The following is a 10197-nucleotide window of genomic DNA, read 5'->3' as shown; positions in this document are numbered from 1 at the left end:
ACTCAATGTTGAGTCCAAAAGACTGGAAGATGAGATGCTGTTCCTTGAGATTACATTGAGCTTCATTGGAACAGTGCAGCAGACTGAGGACAGAAAAGTAAGCAGGATCTCGAGATGGTGAATAAAGTGGCAGGCAACTGGAAGCTCAAAGTCATGTTTGTTGATTGAACAGAGGTGTTCAAAGCAGCCATGCACTCTGTGCTTGGTCTCCCCGGTGTAGAGGACACTTCATTGTGAGCAGTGAATACAGTGTACTAAATGGAAAGTAGTACAAGTAAATCACTATTTCACCTGAAATGAGTGCTTTCAGCCTTGGATGGTGAAGAGACGGGGGATAAAAAGGTAGCATTACCCCTCTTGTAATTGCATGGGAAGGCGCAGTGGAAAGGGGATGTGATGATGGAAGTGATTGAGAAATGGAGCAAGAGAGAACAGTCCCTTTGGAATGCTGACAGTGTTTGTTGTTGGCATCATACTTGAGGTGGCATATTTAGTTGAAGAGATCCTTTAAATGTGGAGGCTGTGGGTAGAAATTTAGGATAAGGGGAACCCAGTAATGATCTTGAAGGAGACAGGAATTATGATCTCTGGCCATGATCAACTCTTATGAATGTTCAAGTAGGTGGAATTCAGTGTAGCTGCTTTTCTTTTGTTTGATTACCAGCAAAAGGCATATAGAGATGGAGCATTCTTTACAGTGTGTGAAAGGTCCTCATTAGAAGTCAATTATTTAATAAAACTATTGTTCAGTTAGCTTTATTTTCCTCACTATGGATGAATGCATCTGGTCACTGATTACAGTAGGATGATTTAAACCAGGAACACTGCATGTAATCACAGGTATGGATCATCATCTATAACTTTAGTAGGAGTCAATGCAGGTCACTGAGCACAGGGGTGATGGTTGAATGGTACTTATGGGAGTTGGCACGTGAACAGAGGTTTGAATTACTTCAACTTCAGAGAAGTGGAAGTATCAAACTGCAAGTGTAATGAAGCAGTCAAGATTCATAGAGTCATACAGCATGGAAACAGGCCCTTCAGTCCAACCAGTCTGTGCCAAACATAAATCCAAACTAAACTAGTCCCACCTGTCTGCTCCTGGCCCATATTCGTCCAAACCTTTCCTATTCATGTACTTAGCAGGTGTGTTGAAACAGTGGCACAGAAGGTAATGTTACACAAATGGAAGTAGGCAACCTTAGCGGTAGTCCCAGACATGTTAAAAGTTCATTTTATATACTGGGAAGCATCAGATCGTTATAACATCATTAAAAGTCAAATACTGGTCAGATTATTTCCCAGATTTGCACAATATACATTTCCTTGAATCTTCTATCTTAAAAGATTTTGCCATTGTTAAACTTCATATAATCTGCAATTATTTGCTGTGGGTTGGATAGTTTTTCAACAAAATATAACTGTACAAAGTGCGCAGTCTTAGATGTTTTATATTGTGAATTTTGAACTCCTCATTTTTATTCCTTTGATTCACTAAGTGAAAGACTTTGATTCATTTATAATACAAAGCCTTAATAGAGTGCAATATCATTTCCATAGAAGCTAAAATTAGCCTTGATAAATCCATGAAGCTGATATAAAGAGTTGTAGTTAGCAGATAGGTTATATAAAATGCATCACTGTCACAAAATATGTTTATCAATTTAACAATTTTTCCTTTTTCATATTTAGCATTGCTTTTGTTTTCCAAGTACTTATTAATATGCTCGCTTGAACATATGCTAGAAAACACATTTCACAGGATTTTGATGAACATTAATTAGCATAATTGCTTTTAAATGTCAGGTTCTTTTCTGCCCAAGTCTACACAATGTGAGGAGGATTTGTTTTTTCATTAATGCTGTGAGCATTAAAGAGACAGTCCAAAGACACATTACAGAAGGATTCTTTCTACTGAGAACATATTAATAAATGAGGGTCAGGAAATGGGATACGTTCAGAGGCAGTCTTTTTCATTCATGGCATGGTGGGCATCACTGGCCTGGCCAGCAATTTTTGTCAATTCCTGGTTTCCCTTGAAGTGGTGGTGGTGAGCTAGCTGTCTTCTTGAACTCCTGAGTGAATTTGACACAGCTACACCCACAATGCAGTTAGGGAATGAATTTCAGGATTTTAACCTGGCGACTGAAGGGACACCAAAATATTTCCTGGTCAGGATGGTGAGTGGCTTGGAGGGGAACTTGCAGGAGGTGGTGTTCCTATATATCTGCTGACTTTGTCCATCCAGAAGGCAATGGTCATGGATCTGAAAGTGCTGTCTAAGAAATCTTGTGAATTTCTGCACTGTACCTTGCAGATAACACACATTCCTGTTACTGAACGTTGTTGGTAGACGAACTGAATGTTGGTGGATACAGTGCCAATCAAACAGGCCGTCTTGTGCTGAATGGTGTCGAGCTTCTAGAGTGTTCCATCACACTCCTCACTTGTTCTTTGTAGATGGTGAACAGGCTTTGGGGAATCATGAAATGAGTCACTCACTGAAAATTCTTAGCCTCTGACCTGCGCTTGCAGCCACAATAATTATATGACTAATTTAGTTTCTGATCAATGGTAACTGCCAGCATGTTGATAGTAGGAAAATCACTGATGGTGATACCATTGAATATCATGGGGAGATGGTTAGATTCATGCTAGGATCGTGACAAGGGTTTATTCATAAAAGGTTATTTATAATAAAAGGTAAGTATGGCCAGTGGTGAAATGATAGTGCTCTCCATTGACTTCGAGAAACCTATCCATAAACACCTTTCGTGACATAGATTTCACTTTTCCTAACAGCTGTAGGGGGTCTCTGGCATTCAGCAACAATAATATTATTAAACAGGTGAAACAACCAATGATGATCTCAAAGGGATGATAAGCAGATGTTACCATTCACTTTTTGAAAGGTCACAGAAAGCAAAATAAATTAGGATTACTGCTGGAACTGAAATGTCATAAATAGACTTTAAAAATAACAATTATTACACTATTAAATTTTAAATAGCCATTTGGTAGTGCAAAACTGAGTATTGCCGAAAAAAGATGTCTCTTTTTAAACAGTTCATCCCGTACTTATCAGGGGAATTTGAAAGAAATACCAGAGTAAAGGGAAAACAACATTTATATTATATGGGAGTGTTGATTGGTAGATGCACTGCATGGAGAATGCACCAGTTAAAGAAGAATGACAATTAACTGCCAATCTTCATTTAAGTTTTAAATTAGGCAGGTTAGCTCTGATTGATCAAGGAATTACCCTGTAAAATGAACCAGAGAATGGCTATCACCTATTTTGGTGGAGTTAAAAGGGGGCAAGAGTGTTTGGACATGTTCTTTCTGCCTGAAAAGAACAGAGCCCTGTTATAAGCATTAATATATGTAGCTTCCTGTACAGCAAGGAACTGTGTGCCCAACTGCCAACCCTAAAAATAGTTGACATTGTAATGCTTCTCACACTGAAGATTATTTGGCAAACATTACTCTATTGCAGAATCACATTTAATGCTGGGCACTGTGTTTGGAGTTTTGTGAGTATGAATTGGTTGGTTACAGTCAGTCAGTACCTTGCTTGTTATAAACAGCCGCACAGACATTCTGTTTGTTACAATCCACCAATCCTTGGGACATATGGCCCAAACTTTTGATTTTATTTTACAGATCTTTTTTTTTGTATAATCATGAATGGGACATTTGACAATCACAATTATAGAATTAGTTTTCAGGTCCAATAGTGTTGGTCAGCAGAAATTATGATACTGTAAGCAATTAAAAATCCGGTAATGTGCCACTGGACAAGGCTAAACATTTTGAAGGGCTTTCACAGTGTGTATAAAATGTGGAAATTTATGTCAATTCCATAAACTTTAATGAATATCACACCTATGGAGGAGCAAGAAATGACTGCCATTAACTACTAAGTTACCATATTTAACTCTGCTTGTGCAGATTTTGGAAGCTGTTAAAAATTTGACAGTTTCACAGAATAATAATGGGGCATGTTGACAGCTTCACTGTTATCACAGAACCAAGGCTGTCTTTTTCTGAAAGAAGTGTTCCAACAGTGCATGAAGGTGCATTTAATATCAGCCATATCTACCATTACTGATCATAGTACAGTGATCCTCTATTGCAGCATGTGTGTGCTGTGGTTAGAATCAAGCATAACCAAGGCTAACCTGGTAAGTCATATAAGGACGACGAGAGCACCTTAAACTAAACACTGGGAGGACGAGGGATAAAGGAAGAGTTCACGTGAGGAGAGACTTTGAAATTTAAAAAGGACAAGATAATAGTCCAGGTAGTAATGATGTAATGGTAAGAAGAATATGACAGGAAGGGCCATAGTGTACAAACATAACAGCACATTAGCAAATACAGTCAAAGTCGAGAAAAATAGGTTTGAACTAACAGTGGAGCAAGAGCGCTTGGGTGAAGAAAGATTGAGAATTCTGACTGTAGTGATTGTAATAAGGTTTACAAGGTGGATATCATAGAAGTTCCCTGATTGGATCAGATTAATAGCCCCAATCAGGGAGCCCTGGCTGACAGATATAAACAGAAGTGTCAAAGGTTTTCTTCACTCTGAAAATTGGCTCTGAGGGAGCTACATCAGTATCAAGGACTCTCCACATGTGAATAAAGGGTGACTTTGTGATGTGATACTGGCTTCTGTGGAGTTAATTCACAACAATAAAATTTGGGGCAACAGAAATATGTATCAATTAATCAATCGAAACCTGCATCCCCTTTCTAACTGATTAAAGATTTAATAGGAGGGAACCATTTTGAGTTTATTCAATACATTTGCATCAATTGTATGATCCTTTGATTTTTACTTATAAATTCTGTGTCTGGATACCTCCTCTGTCACTACACCTGAGGAAAGAGCAACGCTCCAAAAGCTAGTGTTTTCAAATAAATGTGTTAGACTATAACCTGGTGTCGTGTGATTTTTTGACCCAATCTGGAATTGGTTTATGAGCAGGATAGAGGATTGGTTACTGAAAATGCAGGATAAATGGGGCATTTGAAATTGGCAGGCTATGTTGAGCTGAGTGCCGCAAGGATCAATGCTGGAGCCTGAGTGATTTACAATCTATATTAATGACTTAGGTAAGGGACAGAGAATAATATATCAAACTTTGCTGATGACACAAAGTCAGGTGGGAATACAAGCTGTGAGGAGAGGCTGCAAAAAGATACAGACAGGGTTAGCAAGTGGGAAACAAGGTGACAGCTGCAAGTTATTCACTTTGGTTGTAAGAAAAGCAGAGTACTTTAAAAGGTATGGAATCATGTAAATATTGATGTTCAGGGAACCTTGGGTCTACTCATACAAGGAATGCTGAAAGTTAGAATGCAAGCTCATTAAGCAATTAGGAAAACAAATGGCATATTTTTTCTTATTGCTAGAATATTGCAGTGTAAGAATAAAGACCTTCTGCTACAATTGTACAGGTCATTGGTAAGAATTCTGTGTAATTTTGCCCTCCATTGTTATGGAAGAATATACTTGCATCAGAGAAAGTATAGCAAAGGTTCACTAGATTGGTTACTTGGATGAAAACATGTCCTATGCTGAAAAGCTGAGAAAAGTTATTCTCTGGAATTTAGAAGAATGAGAAGTGATTGCATTGAAACACTAAAGATTTTGAAGGGACTTGGAAGGGTAGATATTGAGTTATTGCTTCCCTTGGCTGAGGAATCTGGAACAAGCAAACGTAATGAGGTTAAGGGATTGATTATTTAAGATGGAGGTGAGGAGTGACCTCTTCAGTGAAACAGCTGTGGATCTTTAGAATACTAATGACAAGGGTTATGAATGCACCATCTTTCAATATATTTAGAGCTGAGTTAGATTTCTGGTCTCTCAAGGAAGCGAGGAATATGGAAAGCAGATGGTGAATGTAGAGTTTAAGTATAGGATGAGCTATGATCAGACTGAATGCCAAAGCAGGCTCATAGGCTTTATGGTCTTCTTCAACTTTGATTTCTTATCATCTTATGAACATTATGCAGCTGCCATTCAAGTGAGATATTGGGTCTTTCAAATTCCATGGAACTGCATTGAATGCTATGAATCATGAGGGGCATGGATAGGATAAATAAGCAAGGTCCTTTCCCTGGTGTGGGGGAGTCCGAAACTAGAGGGTTAAGCTGAGAGGGGAAAAGATATAAAAGGGAACTAAGGGACAATTCACTCGCAGAGGGTGGTGCGTGTACGGAATGAGCTGCCAGAGGAAGTGGTGGATGCTGGTACAATTACAACATTTAAAAGGCATCTGGATGGGTATATGAATAGGAAGAGTTAGAGGGATATGGGCCAAATGCTGGCAAATGGGACAAGATTTATACAGGATTTCTGGTTGGCATGAACAAGTTGGACTAAAGGGTCTGTTTCTGTGCTGTATATGTCTATGACTCTATGAAATTTTCATCCAAGTATAATTTAAAATTTTATACAGACCCATATAAATATATTTTTTGAATATGTAGACACAGAACACTTTGCTAAAGAAGAGACACAGGCTACAAGCTCACTCGTATTGCACTTGCAAAGAGCTCATTTGAGACATACAGCCTGGAGAACTTGCAGAAAGAGGTCTCATGGCTCAGTTTCAGAGCAGGATAAAACAATTGTATTTTTTAATTGAGTGAACAAAATTGATCTGTCTGAAGACCAACAGCCCATTGCTCTCTCTCTCTCTCTCTCTCTCTCTGCCACGTTTCCCAACGTACATGAGCTGAAAATCCATTGAAGGTCATCTTTAGCTCTCTGGAAGTGTATTTTCTTGTAATCTACCCAAACATTTGAAGCGAAGGAAATTCAGCCAATGACAACAGGTTCATGAAGACTCTTCAATCACAACCGCTGAATACCATCAGAGTCAGAACACCATTTGGGATAAATCCTGGACATATCCTTCTTTCATGAGTTTAACTATTACTTGGCAAAAATATTTTAAAGTCAACACTCTGCAATTTTTTCTTGTTCTCCTCACTTTTCTGTTTTTTTAGTTTCTTAAAAGAATGAATGTATGTATTTGTATCATTCAAATTGTATGTTAATAATCTTTTGCATCGTTAAGTAAATTTTTTTTGGTCTAATGCCATTTATTTATTGTTGACTTAATAAATCTGGCTGACTTGTCCTTAACACTGAACCTGACAATCTGTGATCGATATGACTAGCTTTATAGTAACCTGCTCAAATTTAAAAGTTGTTGAGATCTGTGGAGGAAAGTTTCTAGTAAAGAAATTTACTGCATCTCTAGCTTGGTTGTGACAAGTCAATGAGGAAATGTGCAAAACCACGGCATTTTAATTTTAAATATGTTAGGAGAAAGTTTCTGCTTTAAGTACAAATGCTGATTCAAGTGCAAATTGCCTAGTTTTGAAAAGTCCTTAATCTTCCTGAAATTTCCATTGCAGTTTTTTTCATAAACAAGCACAATTGGACAGTGTTTCAAAACGTACTGCCTTTAAAATCTGACCTTTTAAAACTTTTCCTAAATTTGTTTGTAAGTGGTGACTGGATGAAGTATGATTTAAACAATTGTTCGTATTGGGGTTTATTAATTCTGGTTTCTTAGTAAATTAATACAATTATCTCACTTAAGAACCTTTAAAACATACCTTTCTTAAATGATTTTGCATCCAAAAGAACCAATTTAATTTTTAAAGCCCGCCTTAAATTCTGCAAACAAGCAGAATTAGTGAAACTTCCCAACTGTAATTAATTCTTCCTCAGAATGCAATTAATTTATGATTGAGAATTAAGGCCTGCTTCTAGCACAATATTTTAAAAACTAGTACAAAACATTGCAGAAAATCAAGTTGTGATGAAGACAAATTGCAGTTAAAATTGAAATTTAACCTGGTCACACCAACACTGGCCAAAATGCTTTGTGAAAACTAGAACGGTTGAGCATAAACTTCAAGCTATTATCCTTAAGACTGTGTTAATTTTAACACATAAAAGCAGAAATCAGGAAATTCATGGAAGATATAACAACCCACCCCAAACACTCCACCACTTATATGACCCCTTTTCTACATTATGCCCCAGTACCCTGACCTTATCCTGTGCATTTGCCTTTTCACAGGATGTGTCAAAGTGGATGTTCGACCTTTTAAGTTACAGAATATGGCAAATGACTGCTGTGGAAAAGGAGGCATGATTTAACTTTCTCAGACTGTCCTGCACTATAAAGACCTGCCACATTCCTGAAGATGCCCTGATCACAATCTCCTGTCAAAAACACAGAGTTCTTCCTTAAAGTAGGAGCAGCATGTGAAAATCTGATTGTCATTCCTTTGAAAATGTATCCCAGTGTTTCTGATCAAAGGGCTACAAAGCTGGGGAATGTACTACTAGAGTAAGTGATTGAATCAGAGGTCATTTTAGCATTTAAAAATATGTTCGGCAGACAGTTTAAGGAAATTGGAATAATGTGACATGGAAAGAGGGCAGAGGTATGGGATTAGGATGATTCCTCATGTTAAAGATAAAGACACCTGTATATTCAGAGTGCTGTTTGGCATGATAACACAAAAGCTGACAGAAAAATATTAAACAAAACTGTGCATGGTGGATCATGAAAAAAAACTAAAACCTGAAATTTCCGGGGAAACTCAGTAGGTTTGGTAGTATCTGTGGGAAGAAAGAAGAGTTAATGTTTCAAGTCCGGTGACTCTTCATCAGAACCAAAGAATCCCCCCAAGGATTGCAGTTTTCTTTTAAGATGGTAGCACACCACCACCTTCTGAAGGGCAGTTAAGGATGCGAAATAAAATGCTGCTATTGTCAGGTGGACATTTCTGATGCCCCTCTGCATAGAGTAGCGTCATCAGAAGAGATGCAGAATGGATGGAACCGAGTCCTTATAGGAAGCAGGATGTGAGGATGTATAGTCCAGGTAACTGTGGAAGTCGGTGTGTTTGTACTGGATACCGGTGGCCAGCCTAACCGCAGAAATGGAAACAGAGATGTCGAGAAAGGGAAGGGAGCAATCAGAAATGGGCCAGATGAAAAAGTGGGGGAAGGATAGAAATTGGAAGAAAAATTGATTTTTGTTTTCTAATTCTAGATGAGAGAGGAAAGCAGCACCAATGATATCAGTGATATGCCAGAGATATAGTTATGGGGAGGGACTCAAGGAATGTTCCATGTACCCCACAAAGAGACAGGCATAACTGGAGCCCAAATGGATATTCCTAACCACACCTTGATCTGAAGACATGAGTTAAAGGAGTAGTTCAAAGTGTGGACGAGCTCGGTCACGTGGAGGAGAGTGGTGGTTGATGGGGATGATTTAGGCCCTCTTTCAAGGAAGGAGTGGACAGCCCTGAGACCTTCCTGATGGCTCATGGGTGTGTAGCTGGTCTGTACATCCAAGGTAAAAAGGAGGCAGCTTGTACCGCAATGTGGAAATTCTGAAACCAATGTAAAGTGTAAGAAGGGACTGGACAAGGGGAGGAAAAAAAATGTATCAGGGTAGGAGGAAATAAATCCTATGGGGCAGGTACACACAGGAACAATAGGTCTCTATGGGCTTGAGGACGCTATGAGCTGAGGTGCTTTCTTTTTGAGGGGGAGGGGAGGGAATCCCAGATGAAATGAGGTTAGTGACAATCATAGACGCTGAAAGCTTATGTTGCATACGACTTGACAATTATTGGAATCTCAAATGAAACAACTTTTCTACTTCCTTTTAGAAGACACAAAGAATACACTGCTTTCCCAAGTAACTGTTTAATTTGAGCAAAGGACTTTTTCTTAAAGTAATAGGTTCATTAAAAAGAAAACCTGCTTAAAGTTGGAAATCAGCAGTTATCCAGTGTAATTTCACCTTGGCAACAACCCTCTTCAGATACATCTTAAACAATACACTTTCATAGTAAGTAAGTGTTGGGCAGCACTTAAACAAGAGATCCACACTGTGGCAATGGTAATGAGGTCAGCCAGGTCATCCTCATAGAATATTAGTTCCCTGATTGGGCCAAATTAACAGGCCCAATCGCGGAGCCCTGTCTGACAGATAAGAACAGGAGTGTCAGACAGCCTGTTCACTCAGAGTGGGCTCTGAGGGAGCTGGACCAGTGTCAAGAACTCTCCATGTATAAATAGTGACCTGGTGACAGGATACTGGCCTGTGTGGAGTTATTTCACACACCATCACTGCACCACTG

Source organism: Rhincodon typus, chromosome 14 (assembly GCF_021869965.1).
Source record: "Rhincodon typus isolate 14 chromosome 14, sRhiTyp1.1, whole genome shotgun sequence".
NCBI lineage: Eukaryota > Metazoa > Chordata > Chondrichthyes > Orectolobiformes > Rhincodontidae > Rhincodon > Rhincodon typus.
Note: the sequence above shows the minus strand (reverse complement) of the source record.